General features: G+C 36.9%; 1 protein-coding gene across 6 annotated transcripts in view; it reads left to right on the top strand.

Annotated features, from left to right (window-relative positions):
* Positions 1-23953, top strand: part of ZNF277 (zinc finger protein 277) — a 171469-nt gene that overhangs the window by 1779 nt on the left and 145737 nt on the right. For 3 of the 6 annotated variants that reach the window (XM_074193896.1, XM_074193897.1, XM_074193895.1), the window contains one exon: positions 1338-1486. The exons of the other annotated variants lie outside the window; for them this stretch is intronic. The gene's annotated coding sequence lies outside the window, so the exon portion shown is untranslated. The remainder of the gene's footprint in view (positions 1-1337; positions 1487-23953) is intronic. 6 annotated transcript variants of the gene reach the window in all.

The following is a 23953-nucleotide window of genomic DNA, read 5'->3' as shown; positions in this document are numbered from 1 at the left end:
TTAGGAACCAGAGATGTCACATTTAGAATTGTCAACAAGCTGACTATGGAAGAGAAAATGATGCTTAATTTTTCACATTTGTTCCTGCAAGAGGTTCTTAAAATGGAAATGGACCTGACTCTCAGTAACTTCTGAATCAGGGTTTTTGGTTTTGTTGTTTTAATGCCATTAGTAGTCTAAATTTGGAAATTCCTGAAATCAGTATCAAAGGGAGTCAGTGTAATCTACTGGAGGATGACCAAAAGATGGACTTGAAAACCTTTCCTGAAGAAATGCTGTCCTGGATCAGGTCAACTCTGCTGTCTCTCTTTGAGTTAAACAAAAGAATGTCATATAGAGAAGCAGTGGCATACTGAACTAGGAATCAGAAAAAGCTGAATGACATTTATTCAGTGATCCTAACTAGTTACTTAACCTTTTTAGTCACAGTTTCTTTCTCTATGAATTGGGAATAATAAATACTAGCTTAAATACACAGTAGCTTAAAGAGTATTGTGGGATCAAGTGAAATAATATGTATAAAACAAGGTAAAAGGCTTATTGCAGCATAAATGTTGAATTGATCTTAGTTGACTTTTGTGATGTCACACCACACATATTTAGCATTCTATCCTAAACCCCACCTTAGTGATCCATTCATATTACATACATTTTTTCCAAACTCTACTTCAAAACTGTAAATCACTATAAAATTTAAAGGATCATTGTTTTCAAGCACATTTTTATCTTTCATTAGGGGAAAACCCAGACTCATAAATCATGCATGGTGTTTTATTACCTGTTATATATTGGAGTACTCCCAGTGAATTGATCTAAAACAACCTCCTTCTAGGGATGCCTTCTAATTCTAAAGGTGGCATGCCATTAAGGAAAAAATACTGAATTGGGGAATTAGAAAGCATAGATTAAGTTCTAACTCCACTTCTTATTAACTTGTGATCATGAGTAATTTACTTGATAAAAAATTTATTCAGCACCTACTATGTGTTTTATATTAAACCCAAAACTGCAAAGAAAAGTAAAAGACAATGCCTAATAACAAATCTCATTGTATCAAGGTATGCTGACATCTTGGAGGGGAAAGATTCACAATTGAGGAGGTCTTGGCATAACTGTAAAGACACAAAGGTTTGGGAGGAGCCATCTCCCCAGGCATGTCCTCCTGGAAATAGCACTTACTAATTGTGTCTGATATCCAGCCCCACTCCCTTTCTTGATTGAGATGAGATGTTTAAGAAAACCAATATGTCAGGGAGGTAATGCCATGAAAGCATAGGAATAGAATTTGAGTGAAGCAGGGGACTGTGCTAAGTCTCCAGTCTCACTTTCTTCTCCAGAGTCATCAGGAACCAGTGACCTGATCTGAATTAGGATGAATGGAGAAGACCCTGGATTCCAGGCAATCAGGGTTAATCAAGGTCACACAGAACTACTAAGTATCAAATGTCTAAGGCTGGATTTGAACTCCATCTTTCCTGACTCCAAGGTCAGTGCTCTATCCACTGTGTCATCAATCTGTCCTTGATGGAGAAGCTTTTCAGATCCTGTTTTCTAATTGCAGAATGTATAAGAACCTAGTCCCAAGCTGTATCTTTGAGGTGTCTGGTTCTTGAAACCATGAAGCAGGGCACAGGGAAAATACTGTCCATTCTCTACATTTCCTAAGTCACTTTGGATTCAAAAGTCATGCAGGAAAAGGCTTAGTATATATAGTATGTAGAATGCCACCCATGCATAATGAGTACTGTCTTAACTACTCCTTGGAGACAGCCCCTTTGGCATACCACATTGGAGAATTGTTTGTATGAAATTCCACCAAGCTCATTCTCTCTCTCTCTCTCTCTCTGAGCTTCTCTCTTCTAGTCTTCATCTCTTTAACAACATGACCCCCAGTGCTATGTGGCTGGATCTATATTGATCTAAGCTCCTCTCCCTTTGTCTCCTCTCTCCTCAACTTTTCTTCTCTGTTCCTTTTTTTAATTTAACTACCAATGGCACCAGTTCCCTGCTGGATCCATGTGGGTCTAAGGCCAGTTACATCTATGGTTGCTTCCTTTTCTTGTTCTCTTTTCCCTTAAGCACTTTAGATTCAACTTTTGTTATTCAGCCTATTCTTTAAGTAGCTAGCTATCTTGCTGCTTCTCCAAGTCTAACCTGTGAACTCTTTGCAGTCACCTGTGAACTTTATGTAGTAACTTGTGAACTTTCTGTAATAACGTGAATTTTTCAGTAACCTGTGAATTAAAATCTAGTCTTTCTTAAATCCAGGGTTAGATGGTTTGTGAGTTTTTCACTTAGGAGCTCTTTTTCCCATTGCCCTATCATCAGTCAGACACCCTCCCCAATGCACCCACCACATCTGCATAATCAGTTAACTTAGAATAATAAATGTATATGTTAACCTAATTCTGTTTTGCTCTTTCTTGAGGCCAAATCCTGAAGGTCTCTTATTAGGACAAACTGAAGATTAACACATATTTCATCCAATTAGTATTTTTTAAAGGCCAAACTCTTGGAGGTCTTCACCTCAAAGAGTTCACAAACTAATAGGCAGGACAACATGCAAACAACTGTGTACAAACAAATACAGAGTGACTGCATTAAAACTTCATTTAGGGGCAGCTAGGTGGCTTAGTGTATAGAGCACCTGCCCTGGAGTCAGGAGTACCTGAGTTCAAATTCAGCCTCAGATACTTAATAACTACCTAGCTGTGTAGCCTTGGGCAAGCCACTTAACCCCCATTGCCTAGCAAAAACTAAAAAAAAAAAAAAACACACAAAAAAAGCCTTCATTTAATTATCTGTAAAATAAAGGTAATACTTGCACTTACCTACAGTGCATAAAGCTCCTTTAGAGCTATGAACAGAAGGAGCAGCTAGGTGGCACAGTGGATAGAACACCTGCCCTGGAGTCCCATTGCCTTGCAAAAACTAAAAACAAAACAAAAAAACACAAAAAAAGACTTAATTTAATTATCTGTAAAATAAAGGTAATACTTGCACTTACCTACAGTGCACATAAAGCTCGTTTAGAACTATGAACAGAAGGGGCAGCTAGGTGGCACAGTGGATAGAGCACCTGTCCTGGAGTCAGGAGTACCTGAGTTCAAATCTGGCTTCAGACACTTCATAATTACCTAGCTGTGTGACCTTGGGCAAGCCATTTAACCCCATTTGCCTTGCAAAAACCTAAAGAAAAAAAAACTTTGAACAGCTACCTAGGCTGGTACTTATAAGACTTTTTTTTTAAACCTAGCCTAATCTCTTCATCTAGTACAAGGTCCATTCCTGTGGAAAGGGGAATTAATGCTCAGTGACTGTGGATCAAATCTGCAGCACCTGTCATTATTGCCTAGATTCCTTCTTTGATGTACTTTGGTGTCTGGATTCGGGAGCAGAACAGTATTCAACTGGAGACCCACCTGCCAAAGACATCTTGGGGAAACATGGATATGGCACATCTGCTCCATGATGCTTCTACCAGTGGTTCAGCAAGCCATTCGTGCTGAACAGAACAAACACTGAGGAAAACTGGTAGGAATATCAGGCAACTGCAAGTGGAATGATTGCAAGCTTCCCCTGAGCCACACCTGAGCATTCACTCACTCCCACACAAAACACATGAAATTAGCCACCTCCACTGCTGTATTCCAGACTCTTCTCCGAAACTCATTTGCAGGACAGGTTCCCAGCTTCCTCCAGTTTCTCTTCCCCTTCTTTGGTCCCTAACACTTGGAACAGGTGCATAAGACAGTGTGGATCTCTCTCAGCAGTACCTCCAGTCCCTATGAGAAGTCTAATAAAAACTTTTGCTTTCTGAGAAACTCTGGAACTAGAATTGGAAGGATCCCAGAAATTTCTCATGTCACTATTTACTACCTCAGTGAGAAATTGTGAATCCATTTTCATGCTATACATGCCTTCCATGTGTTAGGTGCTAAGAGTGGACTTGATGATACCTGAGATCTAAATTCCATAGATACTGCACAGGACTTGCCTTGCTCTTAAGAAGCTTAGTGAACTAAGGACAGGAGTGAGGAACACTTGTGTGCCAATGAATATATATTAGAAACAGGAGCCATTGTAAACAAGGTTTTGATAAGATGCATCAAGGATGCATCATTCTTACAATGGGAACAGGGGGGATCAGGAAAGATCCCACAGGTAATAATGATGGTGCTAGCAGACACTTAAAAGTTTTGCAAAGGGATTTATGTTCATTCCCAGCTAATCTTGCAGCAGCCTTGTTAGGTAAGTGTTGCTCTTATCCTTATTTTAGAGATGAGAAAAGAAGCTTAGCAAGATTGCCCATGTCAAATAGCTAGTGACTCAAACATAGGTATCTTCTGATCCCAAGATTAGCATGCTTTGCGTAGTGAAAATGGTACTGGTAGAACATGAAAAGGGCAAGAGATATCTCAGTTTTGAATTTGCTTCCCCAGCTCCTAGCACCATGTCTGACACATAGTAAGCTATTAATAACTTCAGATTGATTTATTGAAGTCAGAAGACTTATCTTCTAGTCCAGCTTTTCTCACTTACATGCTAGCTATGTATTCCTGGCAAGTTCATTTCCCTCTTGTAGTACAGGTTTCTTCATCTATGAAATGAGGGGTTAGAGGAATGATATCTTATGTCTCTGCCAACTCTAACATTTTGTGTTTGATTACTGGGTGAGATCATACCCTCCTCATGCATATGGACAACCAAGAAGGCTCTGTGACTACTGAAATTCAGTCTGGATCACTGGATTATTGTTGCCTCAGTTTCTCCTTTTGTAATTACAGAATAAAACCACTTGCTTTCCTAATCTACCTCATAGGAATAGATAATGGAGACCAAATAAAATAAGAGGTTTCCAGAGTAAGGGCACTATAAGTCCAAGATATTATTATGATTCTTATCTGATTGACATGTAGGAAAAAAGTCATCTTAAGTATGTCTCTTAGAAAACACAGATCTTTACTGATATTGTCAGGAAAGAAATTGCCCCATCTTCAAAAACTATCTTAAAGGTGTCAATTAAGACTTGTTATCTTACCACCTTTCTCAGAGCTGCAGAAGGCAAGCTTTAAAAAAAACTAGAAAAACAAGATTACAGACAATTAAAAGGCAAAATAAGTTGGTGGGTTAACCAGGGAGAGAGAGATAATAAATTGGTACTCTTGATAAATGGAGATACAGTTTAAGAAAAGTAGAACTCCACTCTACCTCAGCGAATTAGACTCGTAAAAGAATATATTAAGACAGAACTTTCCAGTATTCAGACTGACAATATTCTGGCACACTTGTCCTTGCCCTCCCTGTGTCATCATCTTTGAGGCTGTTGTCCAGATGGGCTGGGACTTGGGCAACTGTAGTTGAGCTTTTCTATTTGTGGAGCAAGGTGCTATTGGCATGCTACATGTTGTACAGCTGAATTAAGCCAAATCTTATATTCTTTTAGGGCTTCTCTTCTTGGGGGGGGGGAATAGAAGAAAAAGAAATCAGCTCCCCCTTTTTTAATGTCTCCAGCATCCTGAATTTCTAGGTTCTGTAAAATAACACTGAGAAATGTTATTTAGAAATGTTGATCATTATAATTTCTGCTACTTCCCAGGCTGAGAGAAAATATATTGGTGGCCTCTGAATGTTATCTTCCCCAAATTCTTTCTCCAGATGTCCCTCACATACTATAATGGATGAGCTTGATATGAAAAAGTACATGCCAAAGGAGATCCAGGGAGGGTTTGATGAGTTGAAAGAAGGTGGAATGAACCTGCTCTTGCAGTTTTGGGGGTGAGATGGGAATGAAGACAAATTAAAAAAAATTCTCTACTAAAAATACTGGAGTCAGGCCAAGAGAACACCTTTATGGTTGAAACAATTTTATGGGCTTTCGTAGATCTTGTTGGTACTTGAATAGCTAATGGTATTTGGATAACTCACAACTTAAATTACCAAATTTTATTCTAATCTCTCCCCAAAAAATTATATAGCTAGAGTTGGACACCTTCTTAGTGAACTATCTACCACTTGTGTGTTAGGGTGTAAGGATGTCAGGGAAGACCAATACCTTTGGTATGAGGGCTACTGAGTCCTTTTGAGGGCTGCCTTCCACCCCACTATCCCAGTGGTTCCAAGAAGCTGTAGCATGAGCAATGGCCACACTCAAGTAAAGCCCTCTTTTAGGCAGGCTAAACTAGATTGAGAGTAGCCAACAGGCCTCAAGAGTTAGGGGGTATCTACCCCAAGCATGTGAGGACTTTCCTGGTGCAGACAGGAGCCATTTGTTCCAACAGGCTGTGAAGGCAGCAGGAGCTGTTGCTGTGGAGGGATTGGAGCTTGAGTAGACATAGAAGACATAAGATCTTCTTGCAAACAATCATCATTCTTGATTTTTGTCTTGCTACTGGACTTTGATGATTTTGGAAAAAGTTAAGACTTTGTGCAACTTCACCTCACTTAATTCCAATTTATTCAGGAATCAAATGACTTGTGTGATAAATACTGGGTTAAGTACTGTTAAAAACAAATACAGGGGTGGCTAGGTGGCGCAGTGGATAAAGCACCGGCCCTGGAGTCAGGAGGACCTGAGTTCAAATTTCTCCTCAGATGCTTAATAATTACCTAGCTGTGTGGCCTTGGGAAAATCACTCAACCCCATTGCCTTGCAACAACCAAAAAAACAAAGACAAAAACAAATATAGCTCAAAAAAAAAGAAGAAGACAATTCATGTCTTCAAAGAGTTTACAATACAATGGGAGAAAACAACTTATATAAAGTTACAGAGGGGCGGCTAGGTGGCGCAGTGGATAAAGCACTGGCCCTGGAGTCAGTAGTACCTGAGTTCAAATCCAGTCTCAGACACTTAATAATTACCTAGCTGTGTGGCCTTGGGCAAGCCACTTAACCCCATTTGCCTTGCAAAAAAAAAAAACTAAAAAAAAAGTTACAGAAAAGGTGGGAGAATTCGAAGAAAATTGAGGAGTGGAAATAAACATAGCTAAAGGCTGACCTGGGCACTTTCTTGAAATGGAGATTCCAGGAAGAACTCACCAATCAGAAAAGGGTCAATGGGGGAATCTCTACACAATCACAAGGATGGGACATTCAGGTGTGATAAGAACATTTATACTTTTAGTGCTTATCCTTTTAGTGGAAGATTTTTTCAAGTGTAAAATTCTAAGCCATGGGGATGATCAGCCTTTGGCAGAATTGTGAATTAGGTGAAGTTTATCCTTGTCATTTTTCTACTTCTCAGAACAAGATTTCTTTACTCTCTTGGTGCCCTTGTTGTCACCCCCCTTTCCTTGCTGTATTCAAGAATCTAATTTTAGAGATAAAATCCACACTTGTAAATACAGGTAAGGGGGAACATTAAGGCTTGCTTTTTCACCCAGGATGATTGAACTAATATAAGATAATTCTGACTAATAGTTCATGCTGAGGCATTTGCCTTGATTTGCCTACACAGTGACACAATCTTTAGAGTCTCAAAAATTTACCAGTAATTGTTACTTGCACTGTCCTTTCGTTGTTCATTGTGTTGCTATGGTCACTTTAATGCATCTGTTTTTGCTGTGTTGTCAGCAATTGAATTGTGTTGAAATTAATATGCTGATGATGGTGGAGTGGGGGAAAAGAGGTTAATCTTTTTTCCATAGCTCCCCTTTTATGCTGAGTAATTGATCCTATTGAGTAAGAAAATGATAGAGCTACTTGGTTTATAGAATTTTGGCAAGGTTTTGTGCTGCCTCAAAATACATTATTTAGCGAGCTTCCTTCTAAAATGTAATTCAACAGGCATCTAAGAATGAGTAGGAAATTACAAAATGAACAAGCTCTCTCACTTCTGCTAGTTTGGTCCTTAAGTGTCTGTGCTTAGTTATGCGTTCAGACTCTTACAATAAAGTGATGGGTTATTTTATACTGCAGATCCTACATCAGACACTGTAAACTAAGCGAGCCTGAAATGAATCAGTTTTTGCCATGGAAAATACAGGCTGCTTCCTCTCCAAGAATGAAATATGCTCTCCTTTGTAGATGGAGATGACACCACTGAGCCATAATCAATAGTCATGGATTTCTGATTTTTTTTCCCAGAAGTGATGATTGACTTGACTGATGAGCTCATGTACTCCATCACCCCATTCATTCAAACATTCTTATCTGGTTCACTTTGTGAAGATGACATATTTTTGAAAACTTGCTCACTGAGGTTAAGTGATAACTGTGGCCATAGAATCAACCCACCCCTCTAAGAAATCCTTGAAAGCCAGAATGTTTTGCCTTTCTCTTTATCCTCAGTTCTCAGCACTGTTCTGATAATAAATGCTTATGTCTTGATGACTCAAGAGTGACTTAAATGTATTGAATGACATTTAAGAGAAAGGAACTGCTACTGGGTTATTCCCATAGGATGAATTTAAATCAGTCAACCAGTATCCATTGAACTCCTAGTAATGCCAAATGTTGGCTTGATGTTATATGAAATAACAAAAGAAATTAGAAGACATGGTCCCTGGCCACAAGAAGCATACAATCTACATGAAGGGACAACACATATTTCTGTTGCCTATGATACTCTTGTAATGAGTGTCATAAGGTATATTTAGAGTGCCAGGAAGGAGACATTCAATTCTGTGAAGTATAGCAATAGACCTACAACTTTAAGCTGTATGGTGTAGTGTGGCACAGTATACAGAAAGCCAACCTCAGAATCAGGAGGAAAGATTTGAATTCAAGACCTACTTCTAATATATTTTCTCTTTGTGATCTTGTGCAAGTCCCTAATCTCTCACTGACTCCAGACAACTCTCTGAGCTGATCCTTTGCATAAAGGGTATCTCTTTTGGTAGAGGGAATTTTCTTTTGGACAATTTCCTCTACTCATGGAATTACAAGTCTAACGGGGGGAAAAAACTATAGTTACCTATTACTTACAGAAATGGACAGATCTGATGTTTGAATTATGTTCATTTTTACAGAGAGGTTCATACTCAGCCTCATGCTTTTTCCAAGCTTGATTTTTTAATTTTTTCCATAATGAAAGATGAATCACCTTATAATTACGGAGGCCGCACCTGTTATAAATTATTTTGAGTGTGTTTATCAAAATATGCATAGTGTTTAATTTCTAAGACTGAACTGGTTGTTGCATATTTAACACAATGCTCTGTTAAGCAACATGTTGGTATTCAACAGTAATAACCAATTAGAAAAGAAAATATCTTGTACTCACTGCTTGTGATTACATCTCTAAACTAATTAATAGTAGGAATCATTTGAGTAAGAATATAACATCAATCAGGATTCTTACTGAAAACTGCTATAACAAAAGTTCTTCAAAATGGGTAGAAGGGAGGATGATGCAAAAAAGGAAAAGAACCAAGATAATTCTTGTATTATAATTTTTCAGAAAATTTATTTACCCTTCATTTTTGAATATCTACTCTCAGAAGATGATATGCTTTCAGTTCTCTTTCCAGTTTTGGTCCTTCTTACATGCTACCATGGGTAATATCATGGTACCCTAGACTAGGACTCATGAGTTCTAGGTCTGTCTGGAGTTGTTGTGACCATTGATAAGCCAGGTAACTATTCTAAGCTGGTTTTCTTATCTTTATAATGAAGAGGTTGTATGAGATGATAATTCATGGTGGGAAGGGTCCTTCCAACTATAAAACTACCATTTATTCTTATCTATCCACACTCTCACAACTTGGTTTCCATCAGTTCCCCATCTTGATTACAGATCATAGGTTTAGAGCTGATGGGAATATTAGAAACCACTGAGGTCAAAAACCTTTGTTTCCCAGATGAGGAAACCAGGGTTTGCTAGAGTCACACAATTAGTAAGTGTCTGACTAGTTAAATATGAAAAATTTGAGCTTGTGTTATCCTGACTAGGAAATCAGCACTCTAAGGGCTGGACTAGCAAGCAGCTGCAAAAACATGTTCAGTCTCTTGGAACTTTCTTGACCTTGCTGAATTCATAGGATCATGACTCTAGAGCTACAAACCAGCCAAACCTCCTCATTTTAAAGTTAGAAAACTAAGACCTCAGGAAAATAAATGATTTACCTAAAGCCATACAATAGTAAGCATGAAATGTAAGATTTGACCTCAGGTCATACTATTCCAGAATCAGTGTTTTTTTCACAGTACTACCCTGAAAATCAACAGACTATATTTCTGAATGTGGTCATAAAATTCATGACCTTATTAGCACCAGAATATTGAACTGAACAACATCCTAACATTCAGTTCCTTTTTTGTGACCCTCAACACTCTTGTAAAGCGCAATACTCAAGAGATATTCCTGGTCCTGCTATTTTACACATTTTAGAAATGAAAGAAGGTAGAGTTCTAGATTTGAATTAATGTTAGAAAAGTATCCAAGGTATTGTTTTCCTAACGTGTTTTCCTGGTTTATATGTAAGGTGAGGCAAGGTGAATATAGATAATAATCTCCATCGTGAACTATAGGACTATCGATTAACTTTAATCACGAAAACTAGTAAACTAAAGAAAGTGAGACTAGATACCAAATGGATATCAGGCAATAGTCCCAAAAGAAATAAACTCCCTTCTTTGCTTACCTTTGGAAGTTTTTCACTGGAATGTATGTTCTCTTAACTATGCGGGGAAAGTTGGATGCTGATAAGAGGGAGAAGTGCCTTGTAGAGCTTGGCACATAAGAATCATTCCAGAAAAAAAAATGGGATGTTTTAGCTTATGTAAAAGAAGACTTAGCCTTAGCATTTTCTGCAGGGATTAGAAACACTGCCTTGAGAATGAGAGGTTAAACTTGTTCAGCTAGATCTCTGAAGACAGAACTAACAGCCTTAGGTGAAAATTAGAGAGAGACTTATTTGTCTAACAATTTGTGCTTTCTAAAAGTGAAAATGATTACCTTAGTGGGTTTCTCCTCAGAGGTCTTCAGCTGAAGACTGAGTATATAGTTGGGCTGAATGGTAACTCAAAAGACACTGGGTTTAGAGGACCTGGATTCATCTCCACCACATTAACTGGGACTTTGGGCAGGTTCCTTAACTTTTCCCTGTGCCTCAAAAGCCTTATCTGCAAAATGAAGGGGTTGAACCAGCTGCCTTTCTCAAAGTCTCTTTTTGGATCAATAATTTGTCATCCTAATTGTATCAAATTCTAATCCAAGGTCTAGACTGGACGAGATATTGCTTGAGTTCCCTTCAAGCTCGGAGATTCTCTAGAAACCCTACTCTAATTGAGAGCACTGTCAATACAAATTTGGTTTGTTTTTTGAAAGCAAATATTTATGTTTTATGCATAGGAAAGGATTTAGAGGAATCTGCTTAGCCAGAGGTAGGGGGTCTGTTGGTGGCCCCAGAATACCCTTAAATTTAATTTGCATTATTAACATTTTCTCTGTTTCTTTCTTAAATCTAGACAATTAACACAGCAAGAAATTAATCCCTGATTTGTAGTTTGCCATTTCCAGAGTGTAAATGTTCCCTGTGAAAATTTAATAACCTGCTTTCCCCAGCCATTCAAATCTTGCTCCAATCCACCAATGTAACTAGGTAATCCTTTTTTTTTTTTTAGGATTTTTTTTTGGCAAGGCAAACGGGGTTAAGTGGCTTGCCCAAGGCCACACAGCTAGGTAATTATTAAATGTCTGAGGCCGGATTTGAACTCAGGTACTCATGACTCCAGGACAGGTGCTCTATCCAACTGAGCCACCTAGCTGCCCCCCCATAGGTCATCCTTTCAAAGAACAACCTATAGAGACCACATCATGGCATCATTGAGTTGCTGCTAGAAGGATCCATCCAATCCAACCTTCCTCATTTTATATGTAATAACACAAAATTATCCTGTTTTCAAAAACCTCTTGAGAAAGATATACCTTTTGGCTATAACTGCTCTCAGTGGCTTATAAAAGCAATGAATTATGCTTTGAATATAGGTGGCTAAATACAGTAATTAAAAAGAGTACTGGACTTGGAGATAAGAAGACCTGAGTTCAAATCCTTCCTCATTTTTTTAGCTGAGAGAAATGAAAATTCAAGAAATCACTCTCTCTGAGCCTGAGTTTCCTCAAATACATCTTTTCAAAGACAAAAATGCTCAGCACATAGCAAGCATCTATCAGGTATTGTTTGATGTCTCATTCCAATGAGACTATAATATCATAGGACAATCCCAGTATGGGCCATGAAGTAGAACTTCAGTACAACATATCAAAAACCAAGATTCTTCTGAAATTCTCTAAGGTATGTTTGCATTAAAGTAAATATTTCTCTGTACAAAATCATTCTAGTTTAACACATGGTGGAAACATTCTTTCTTTAAGTCAGTGTCTAGCACTGTGGTATTACAGTGTCCCTTCCTTAACACATTTGAAAAATAAGGACCTTTTTCTTAAAAAATAGAACAAAAAAGCCAATGTTCTTAAACAATCAGACTCTTACACACTATTCCAAAGTATTCAGTCCTAGGCTTCTTATTAATTCAGGTAACTATAACTATTTAATGTATTATTTAGAGTCATAAAAATTTTATTTGCATTCTTCGATCAGCTTTCATTTCTTTCAAGAACATAAGTATGCTGGAATTTTTTTAACTGTCTGTGGGATCACTATTGAAAAAGTTGGGGACAGGTAGAAACCATCAGTGATTAAATGATCATTTGTCAATAAAATCACATCACAGATGAGAAAATCACCTAATCTGGCCTGTTTTGTTTGTTGCTTACTAAAGAAGCATAAGATTATAGAATTTTAGAGTTAGAAGGATATAGAGAACCCCTATTATTTCAGATATCGAAAGAGTCCCAGAAAAGTCAAGTGACATGATAAAAGTCGCTTATCTGAGTGGCAAGGTCGAGACTAGACCCAAGTCTCCACAGTACCAGTGCTATTCATGTTGCCTCTCTTGTTTTATAAATGGGCTTAGGAATGATTCGTGGAGCCTCCTCTGAGCAGCTGATTTGTTAATTCAACAAATGTTTATTGAAGATGAGCCAAAATGTGTAGGACTTACTGGACAAAACTCCATTTCTTCAGGATATACATTCATGGAAAGTATAATGGAAAGATAGCTGGTTTTGACACAGGTCAGGTAAAGAGTTTACTCTTTGTTGGAGCCTACCCAAAGCAAGAATGCTGTGTGATTGATAATGAGACTCTTTGAGAGAAGAGAAAGGTGAGGATGAGGGAGAATAGTGAGGAGACTGGCTGAACTTGGAGGGTAGCAAGATGACCCAAAACTTGGTATACCAGAAAGGCCCTGGAGAGGCAAAATCAAGGCAAATGGGAAAAGTTGTTGTCAGAGCAGAGATTCAGGATGCAGAGACTAATGTTAAATCAGAAGGAAAAATGCAAGGAGTGTAAAGGAACTAATCTTTGTCTGGTTCTGTTGCTCTAAGGTCTTGATCTTTTTATGATGGCTCTTCCTGTCTCCTCTCTGACTTTCTGCCCTCCCTGCTGCCAATTTGGGGGCATGTTGAAGAGTAAGAGACTACTCCTATGCCCCAACTCATCAATTCATACACTCTTTTCTCTGATACTTTAAAAAATATTGTATATGTCTTTTTGTAAGAAAAACAATTAGAATATTCTTAAATCAGATTCTCTTTCTGTTCTAAAAGATTATCAATTCTAAGCTAATTCTAAAATTACAATTTGTATAAGCATTTGACACTATTGTCCAGACCCAGCTACCTTCGACCCCCCCAAAAAAAACCCAAAAACTTACTTATGGAAAGTCAAGTCACATGATCATTTGCTCATGGCCCCTCATCTATTTTTCGCCACTTAATGAGATCATACTTTTACACAAATGGACATTTTTTTCAATCAATAAGGGTTTCTTTCCAGGGAGACAGATCACAACTTAACCATGCCTAACTATCCTATATGAATCTTTCCCATTTCCTCCCATAAGTTCATCACTGGAAGTCTACCCAGTATTCTGGGAGACTTAATTTGCTTTCTCTTACTAGCATGAAGATGCCCATAGAGCACCTAAGCTGTTCATCAGTTAACCCTTACTTTTGATATGGAAACCAACCCATCTTTTTCACTCATACATGTCTGTGATAGCATCCTTTTTCTCATTTCATCTTTTTTCTTTCTTATCATTTTTTCTTTTTAAATTTTTCTAGCCTTTCAAGTAATCCTCATTTTAAAACTGTAGTGTTCATAACTTAGAAGCAGCTAGGTAGTACAGGAGCCTGGAGTCTGAAAGAATTGAATTCAAATCTGGCATCAGACATTTACTAACTATATGTTACAAGGAAATCATTTAACCTTTGTTTGATTCAATTTTCTTAGTGACAAAATGAGGATAATAAAAGTAGCTATCTCCCAGGGTTACTGTGAGGATTAAATGATATATTTATAATGGCTAGCATCTAGTAGGTATTATATATAAATGGTAGCTGCTATCATCATCATCATCATCAGTAGTAGTAGTAGTAGTAGTAGTAGTAGTGTAGTAGTAGTTGTTATAGTAGAGTAGTATTACAGTTAAACAACATCACTGAAAGATTAGTATTAAAAAGATTTGCTCTTGTTTCATGAGAAGCTTAAGGTCATTAAAAGAACTTTTCCAATTCCCAAAGAAATTCAAACTACTCTCTTCCTTATGCTGATTACTGAGCCCACATTATTATCAATCTGCAAGATGTCTCTCAAATGTATGCTGTTAGATAGACTCTATAGGTTACTCATTGACTTGAAAATCTTGGCTTAGATAGTAGATATTGTTCATCCATCTGGGTGTTCCCAGATAGCAGCTATTTGATAAATTGCGGCTCTTATTTAGGAGGTTTTGCATTGTTCCTAGTCAACATATTATTTTGACAAAAACGGAACTTCAGCATCTCTTGGGAGGACTTTTAAAAGGCCTCCTACATGACAGTGTGAGCATCCTTATTTTATACCTCAGTGGAGGGAGCATAGCAAGATTTCTAACTCATTAACACTGGATGGTCACTTAACCTCTTTGTCTCAGTTCCTTCATCTGTAAAATGGGGATAAGGATAATGCCTACTTCATGTTATTATGATAATTAAATGAAATTATATATATATATATATATATAAAGCATTTTATAAACCATATATATATTATATATAAATGTTGGCTATTTTTTTATTTTGCTTTAGCCCTTAAAATTGTTTCACTTTCAACACAGACCCCCCTTGAGTGCACTACTCTATTTTTCTCCATCTTCTTTTTCTTCAGCACTATTTCCAATTCCTTTATGACCACATTTAGAACTGTGATGTTGAATCCAAATGTAGTAAATTCATTGTCTTTCTTGATGGAAAAAAAAGCTTATCAGAATCTAAATATCCTTAAATGTTTTCTGTTTGTTGCTCTCTTTCTAATTTTCATTCTCGAATGCCCTGCTTACCTGAGTTTCTCACTGATCTCTTTAAACTGGTTTCTACCAAATATCATTCCCCTTCCTGCTGTTATTTCATGAAACAATATAGCTTATATGATCTCATCCCATCCTTCTCCATGAGTAAATTAAATGTATGTTGATTAAAGCGGACTTTAACTCTTTTGATTTCCTTGTTATGGCAATTAATTAGGTTTCTGTGTGAAATTTCAAAACATCACTGGTGATGGCATTTTCTCATGCCATTTCCATTTTCTGATATGCAAACCTCATTTAGATAGTTCACACTGAAGTACATTTTGTGGGCCATATTTTCCTCTCATTTCAATTCTTCTACCTTTGTATTAACTTTGATCTTTGCACCAATAAGTCAATGATCTTACTATGGAGACATCTGGTTAAAGAATGAGCCCTGGAAGAGCCAAGATGGTGGTGTGAAGGCATGAATTCCCAGAACCTCATTCTTCCCAAATCTCCAAAAGCTGTCAAATTATGACTCTAGCCAAAATCTAGAAGAGCAGAACCCACAGAAAGACTGAGTGATACAATTTCCCAGTCCAAGACAACTTAGAAGATCTCTGGGACAGGTCTGTTCTACCAAGATTGGGGGTTGGAAAAAGCTGCACCACAGCCACTGCATGGGCAGCACAGCTGGGCTGGGCACCTGGGCCTGTGGCAGAGGGGGGCCATTTAATCATTGCAAACAGCTGTAAGGGGAGGTGAGAGACTCTCCTGCACCAGAGTGAGTGTGGAATCTAGCTATGGCCTCAGAGCAGCCCTGCATTGAGAACCTGCAGCAGGAGTTGGTAGAGCCATCCAGAGCTCTCAGCCCATAGAAGGTAAGGAGGTCAGGGGAGACTGCAGAGGTCTCTCTGCTCTCCCTAGGGCAGGACTCAGCTGTTTGCCCACACTCAGATCCAGGTTGCTGTTTTGGCTTCTGCAACACTACCATAGTCAAGCAGGGACTTTTCCACACAACTCCAGGGCAATGAGGAGGGCCTAAACACAGGCAGGAGAGCAGTCAGAACCTTTCATAAGACTTTGGAGGAATTAAGATCCCTGTGGGTTGTCCTAAAAAAAAATCCCAAAGCCTTGGAAGTACAGTAAATCAGTCATAGGCTGAGGAAATAAGCAAACAACAGAAAAAGAAGAAGAATAACCATAGACAATTACTTTGGTCTCATGGAGGATCAAAATACATACTCAGCTGATGACAACATTGAAGCTTCTGTATCCAAAACCTTCAAGAGAAATAGAAAATGGACTCAGGCTATGACTGAGCCCCCCTTAAAACTTTGAAAATCAATTAAGGGAGGTAGAGGAAAAATTGGGAGGAGAAATGAGAATGATGCAGATAAATCATGAAAACTAAGTCAGCAGCTTGGTGAAAGAAATAGCAAAAAAATGCTGAAAAAAATAATAATATATTAAAAACCAGTTTAGGCCAAATGGAAAAAAAACAAAATAAAAGGCAAATGAGGAGAAGAATGCCTTAAAAAAGCAGAATTGGTTAGTTGGAAAAGGTGATAAAAAAAAGCTCTCTGAAGAAAATAACTCCTTCAAATTCAGAATGAAACTAAAGAAAGCTGATGACTTTGCAAGAACCCAGGAAGAAATAAAACTATACCAAAGAAAACAAAAATTAAAATAAAATGTGAACTATCTCATTGGAAAAATAACTGACCTTGAAAACAGATCCAGGAGAGATAATTTAAAAATTATTGGACTACCTGATAGTCATGACCAGGAAAAGAGTCTGGATTTCATTTTTCAAGAAATAATCCAGCAAAATTGCCCTGAGATTCTAGAAACAGTGAAATAGAAATTGAGGAAATTCACCAATCACCTCCTCAAAGAGATCCCAAAAGAAAAACATCCAGTAATATAGCTAAACTCCAGAACTCCTAAGTCAAAGAGAAAATACTAAAAGCTCCCAGAAACAAACAATTCAACTACCATGGCTCTATAGTCAGGATTACAGAGGATCTGACAGCATCTACATTAAGGGCTTTGTAGGGCTTGGAATATGATATTCCAGAGGGCAAAAGATCTTGGTTTGCCCAGCAAAACTGAACATCCTCTTTCAGGGGAAAAGATGCACTTGAAATGAAACAGGGGACTTTCAAACTTTCCTATTGAAACAACCAGAGCTGAACAGAAAGTTTGACCTCTAAGTACACGACTCAGGTGAACCATTGAGGGGGTGGAGAAGGACTAATTATGAGGAACTTAATGATGTTGAACTGTTTGTATTCCTACATGGGAAGAAGATACTGATAACTCATGAATTTTCTCCTTCATAAGAGCCGTTAGAAGGAGAATAGGGTGCAGGAAGGAGCTGAATATAATGATATAGTAAAAATATGGAGTCAATGAGTGATAAAGGAAAGTACTGAGAGGAAGAAGGGGCTAAAATATTTCACATAAGAGTCAAGAAAAAGTTTTTACACTGGAGGGGAACGGGGGAAGGCAAGGGGGGGGATGAATGAGCCTTCATTCTCATGAGAAATGGTTCAGAGAGGAAATAACATACATGCTTAATAGGGTATGGAAATCTATCTTACCCTAGAGAAAAATGAGAGGAAAGGGATGGGATAAGGGGGAATGGGGGTGGGAGAGGAGAGGGAAGATTGTGGGAGAGGGTATTAGAATACAACACACCCTCTGGACAGGGACAGGGACAGGATGAAAGGAGAGAGAGAATGGAATAGAGTAGAGGGAAGTACAACTAGTGATAGCAACTGTGGGAAAAATATTGAAGCAAATTTTCTGGTGGCTATGATGGGGAAGTCAACTCATCCCAGAGACAGAGCTGTTGGAATCTGAACACAGACTGAAGTACATCTTTTTTTTTTCCCCTCTCTTGAGGTTTCCCATCCTTTTTGGGGGGAGGGGGGTTTATGTTTACTATTACAACAAAATTATTGTAATAATATAAAATACATTTTAAAAATGTAAAAAAAAAGAATGAGTCCCTTATCAATAAGGAAAAATTTCCTTTGTAATATAAAATTAAAAATATTTTTATATTTAATTACATTTATTATTAATTATATTTAATAAAATTAAAAACATTTCTTATGAAGTTATTTGGTGTTTGCTATGTTCAGTGCCTTGATTCTTTTTTTTCTCAACTAACATTTATTAAGTTTCTATTATGTTTCAGACTCTATGCTATGTACTATAGATACAAAGTCAAAAGTTAAAACCTGTTCTTCAAGGGACCTGCATTTTAATGGAGAAACAAAATGAAAATATATAGGAATATACAAAATATACATAAAGCAGATACCAGGTATCCTTAGGAGAAAGGGAAGTACTAGCAGCTGCAGAAACTAGGAAGGACATCATGCAGAAGGTAGTTCTTAAACTAACCTTTTATTTATTTAAGGCAATGGGGTTAAGTGACTTGCCCAAGGTCACACAGCTAGGCAGTTGTTAAGTGTCTGAGGTCAGATTTCAGTGCAGGTCCTCCTGATTCTAGGGCTGGTGCTCTATCCACTGCACCACCTAGCTGCTCCTGAACTAACTCTTGAAGGAAATTAAGGATTTCAAGAATGTTTTAGAAGAGGTGCTTCCAGGCCTGAAAGGCAACTACTATAAGGGTAGGGAGATGAGAGTACTGCCAGGTTTGTTTTCTTTTTATTTAGACAAACAAGAATATTTTTAGACTTGAAATTAGGTAAAGTCTATTATGTATTTATATTACTCTTAAGAGGCAATATGGAATCATGGATAGGGGTTGACCTTGGAATCCAGAAAATCTGAGTATGGACCCTTCTTTAGACATTTTTTGAATGGGTGACTATCAACAAGTCCCTCAACCTCTCAGGACCCTGCCAGCTCTCTGAGTCTAGAATTTACTGAAGAAAATTCCCCCCCCCCAGGAGTTTTTTATAGGAATAACTCATAAACTTTCATATATATATATATATATATTCTTAGGTTGAGGCTGTTAAAATGGTAAAGATTTCTTTTAATGCTAATTATAACTATAAATCTAGTATCTACAGGCAATAAAATGCATCCATGATATGTATATATATATGGAGCCTTTGTGTGTCCTATAAATGCCTAGCATCCTTCTTTATTCCTGAATCTTATTTTCCAATATATTTTTCCCATACATATCTATTTGCAATAAATTATCAAATTTTTAATTAATCTGGAGATTTTTATTAAATTCTTCATAAAATCCCTCTGCCTCTTCATCTTTAGCAACAGATAGTTCTATGTAAGATATTATTTTCTTGGTAGTCTTTTTGAAAATACTGACCATGGATAGGTACTATTAGATAAACAAATATCTCAGAAAATATTTTTGTTGTCTTTTTCTTTGCATAATTAGATGAAAAAATGGGAGGGGGAGGTATTTTATTTTACTTTTTTTCCAATTACATGCAAAGATATTTTCAACATTCATCTTTTTTTGTAAGCTTTTTAATTCTACATTTTTCTACCTCCCACTCTCTTCCCTCTCCTCTCCCCAAGACAGTGAGTAATGGGACATAGGTTACACATGTACAATCATATTTAACATATTTCCATATTAGTCATGTTTTGAAAGAAAAATCAGAACCATAGGGAATAAACAAAAAAAATAAAGTTTTAAAATGTGAAAATGGTATGCTTTGGTCTGTATTCAGTTATTTTTTCTGTGTATGAATGGCATTTTCTGTCACAAATCTTTTAGAATTGTCCTTGATCACTGCTGAGAGGATCTAAGTCCTTCCTAGTTGATCATCACACAATGTTGATGATAATATGTACAGTCTTTTCTCCTCCTTCTGCTCACTTGCTGTAATCTCTTTGTTAAATTTTTATTTAAAATTTTTGCATCAATATTCATTAGGACTATAGTTTTCTTATTCTGTTTGACTCTACCTTCTTTAAGTATCAGCACCATGTTGGTATCATAAAAGGAATTTGCAGAATTTCACCTATTTTTGCAAATAGCTTATATTAAAGAATTGAAATTTTAATTGTTCTTTAACAGAACCAAGAATTCTAAGACAGAGCTGAGAAGGGGATGCATTCCAAGGGGATAGTTTAAGCAAAGTCACAGATTGAAAGATGATGCATTATGTGAGAGGAACAGTAAGAAGAACAATTTGGCTGGGTTATGAAGTCTATGAGAAGAAATAATGTGTAATAAGACTGGAAAGACAGTCTGAAGTAAAGTTTCAAAAGACTTAAAATACCAAACAGAGGTGAGTTTGTGGGAAAGGCAAGAAAGCATAAAAGCTAAAACAAAGCATAAAGCAGCCAAATAAAAGTTAATGTCAAAGAACATTTAACAAGAAAAGGATTTGGGTTGATTGTGTAGCCAGAGTGAGGAATAAATAATCCACCCTTAATATCAGGAGAGATATAGAAGCAAGCTCCCAAATTATTGGATAGATCCTTATAAAGGATTTAATGAATTATTGGATAGATCCTTGTAAAGGACTTAATGAATGATATGAACAAGAGTAGGGACGTATGAGAAGGTGTGGATGGATTATAGTCTACACTATTGGGTGAAATACTTCTACTGATGAGATCATAGACCTTTCAATGGGGATAAAAGGCTTCAATCAAGGTTAAATGTTCTATTAATTTTTTTAATGCTTCATTTTGATAATATACCTAAACAGAACTCCAATTTGCATTTTTGTTCATTGTTCTTCTCCTTCAGGGCCATTAATCAGAAACATCATGGCAAACTAAATAATTTCCAGTGCTTTATTTTCACAGACTGCCAAAGAATTCCTTGCCTTTTTCCTTTTAAAGATCAAGAAAATTAGGAACAAGTCTGACTATTTCCTAAGGTCATTCAAGGAGTAAAATACAGATCAGAGCTAATAACCTAGTGTCCAATTTATGCTTATTATAATGAGTGCTACTATTTCATTGAATAGAGGCTAATTTTAAATCAGTCAACTGGCTGGTATATATTAAACTGAACTATAGACACTTCCATATGTCCATGTAGTCTACCAGCTGATCTGGCCAAGATTTTTTTTTCAACTCTTTGTAGCAGATGGTGCCTGCTGCTTGACTTTCTGGACATTCAGTCTTGTGTGTTGACCTTAGTTCTCATGAATATTAAATTTTCCCTAGACAACCAGCCCTAAAGAGTTTATCATTCATCAAAATCTTTCACAATACATTTTGCAAAGACCTTCAAAGAAACAGAATTTTTGTGCCGGTCCTACCTTTTCAGACAGGATTTTTAAACTTTGTATTCTTTTCCTTTGGGCTGTTCTACTCCCATACTAGGATTTCTATTCCTTTTTAAAGAGTAACATGCTGAATGTTTTTACAGATCATTTGGGCATTTGCTATTTCTCATTAGGGTACCAGGTTTCCATTGCTCATTCTTCCTTATAGTTGAGGAATTAGATGTAAATAGTTTGCCTATGTATTTTCCTCCCTTGAGTTGGGGTCTGGTGCCTTAAGGCATATGGCATTAGTCTTAGAATCAGCCTTTCTTCTCTTTCTTTGTAAACTTAGCCTGCTTTGGAATTAGAATTAGTGACTGAGCAGTGTTAACCATCCATGGCTAAATGCAAGCCAAGTCCTGTCATTTGTCTAGTCTTCCTTCAAAGTGCTTTTTCATTGATCATTTATTTGACAAATAGATGTTGAGTGTCTTAGCAAGGCATTCTGCTAAGCACTGTGAAAGATGTAAAGGAAGGATAAGCAGGCTTTCTCTGGGAGCTAACAATCCTGCTACCATGAAAAGAACACTGAGTCTTGAGTCAGGGGACTTGAATGCAAATATCACCTGATTACATGTATCTTTAGGCAAACTGCTTAAAGTCCTTGGGACTCAGTTTTCCCTCCTACCTCTAAATGAAGATTCCTGTGATAAAATTGGAGAAGATATGTATGCCCACATAAATTGAGGCATGGTAACACAAGATAAAGTACCAATATTAGTACAGACAACAGTTGCTCTAGAAATTCAACTTATAAACACAGTTTAAATACAAAGTGAGTACTGAATAAATTCTGATTGATAGGCTGACCTCTTCTGACTGCATAATTAGAAAAGTTCAGTGGAGGAAACAACATCCTAAATAAAGAAAAAATTTGAATGTAATTGACATTAGAAGTCCCCATTTTAAGTGGGTAGTGGCAAACTAAGCTAAAATGGGTAATTTACCAGATGAAAGAAATTATTCATTGAAAAGTATACCCTGATCTGAACTTTAATCCAAGCAAATTAGGAGATGAGTAGAAAATGGGTTAAATGTATTTTAATAATATGATTACTCTCCTTGAGGGTATCTTTTTTTTTTCTTGAGAAAGAGATTCTCAAAGGTGAAAATGTGAGGAACTACTTGATTATATGATGTTTAAGGACCCCATCAGCTCTGACATTCTGTGACTGATTTAAAAACCTGATTCTACGGGGGGCGGGGGGGGGGAGCTAGGAAGGAAAGCAACAATGCCACTTTTTTTTGATCAAGCCATTTTCTAGATGGTAACCTTTTGTGAAATTGTATAGGTAAGAAGTCTCATAATTGATACCTTCTATAGGAAATTTATTTGAATGTTTATTTAAATCTGTGATTCTGCCAAATTTATTGAAAATTTTCAAAGAATTTTCCAGTTGGTATCCAAATCAGAACTTTTTTCCATGATGTCCCCTTGAATTTTATTTTAGATATTCCAAAATCTAAACTATATCTCTGTAAAAATGATAGATTTCTTTTTTGTTGTTTTTGTTTTGTTTTTTAGGTTTTTGCAAGGCAAATGGGGTTAAGTGGCTTGCCCAAGGCCACACGGCTAGGTAATTATTAAGTGTCTGATACTGGATTTGAACCCAGGTACTCCTGACTCCTGGGCCAGTGCTTTATCCACTATGCCACCTAGCTGCCCCATAATGATAGATTTCTAAGGGGGGAAAAATCATTATTCTGCCTTCCTATCTCTTTTTCTCTCCTTTTCTCTTTTTCATATATATGTATGTGTAATTCTAAACTTACCTAGCTACATTCATTTCTGTACCTCATAATCTTTTTTTCCTCACTTGTCTGTTGATAAATCCTGAGCTAAACCCCATGTTGGTACAATTTTATCTTTCAGGACAGTAGTTCTTTTTCCTCGATAAGAGGCATATTTTGTTAGTAGCTCAGCAATTTTTGAAATCTCTGATGAATGCCATCTGGTACTAATGATGTACTGCAATTTAATTTCTTAGATTGTCTTGTGGCTTCTTCCATTTTCCTATCTCACTTTCCTTTTCTATATTCCTAACATTCCAACACAGATAGTGATATAGCAATTTTAAAATCCATGAATTTCTTTTGCATAAATATAGTAAAACTTAGTCTTTCTTTTTTAAAATTGAAATGATAGAATCTCTCTTAATTTCCACAAAAAGTCTACAAGATCCAGTCCCTATGTTTGTTTGTCTCCTTATAGAAATAGCCATAGACTTTATTTAATTCAAAGACCAATATAGAAATTGTTGGTTGTGTATTCCTTCCTAATATTGAATGCATTTGTTGTGAAGAGGTAATTTTTTGGGGAAAATATCTAGCCTATTATTTCAAAAGGAGGAAAAGATAGTAGTTTCCACTTCAT

Source organism: Macrotis lagotis, chromosome 7, assembly GCF_037893015.1.
Source record: "Macrotis lagotis isolate mMagLag1 chromosome 7, bilby.v1.9.chrom.fasta, whole genome shotgun sequence".
In the NCBI taxonomy this organism is placed as follows: Eukaryota; Metazoa; Chordata; class Mammalia; order Peramelemorphia; family Peramelidae; genus Macrotis; species Macrotis lagotis.
The sequence above is the reverse complement of the archived record's forward strand: the minus strand, read 5'-3'. Positions and strand labels throughout refer to the sequence as shown.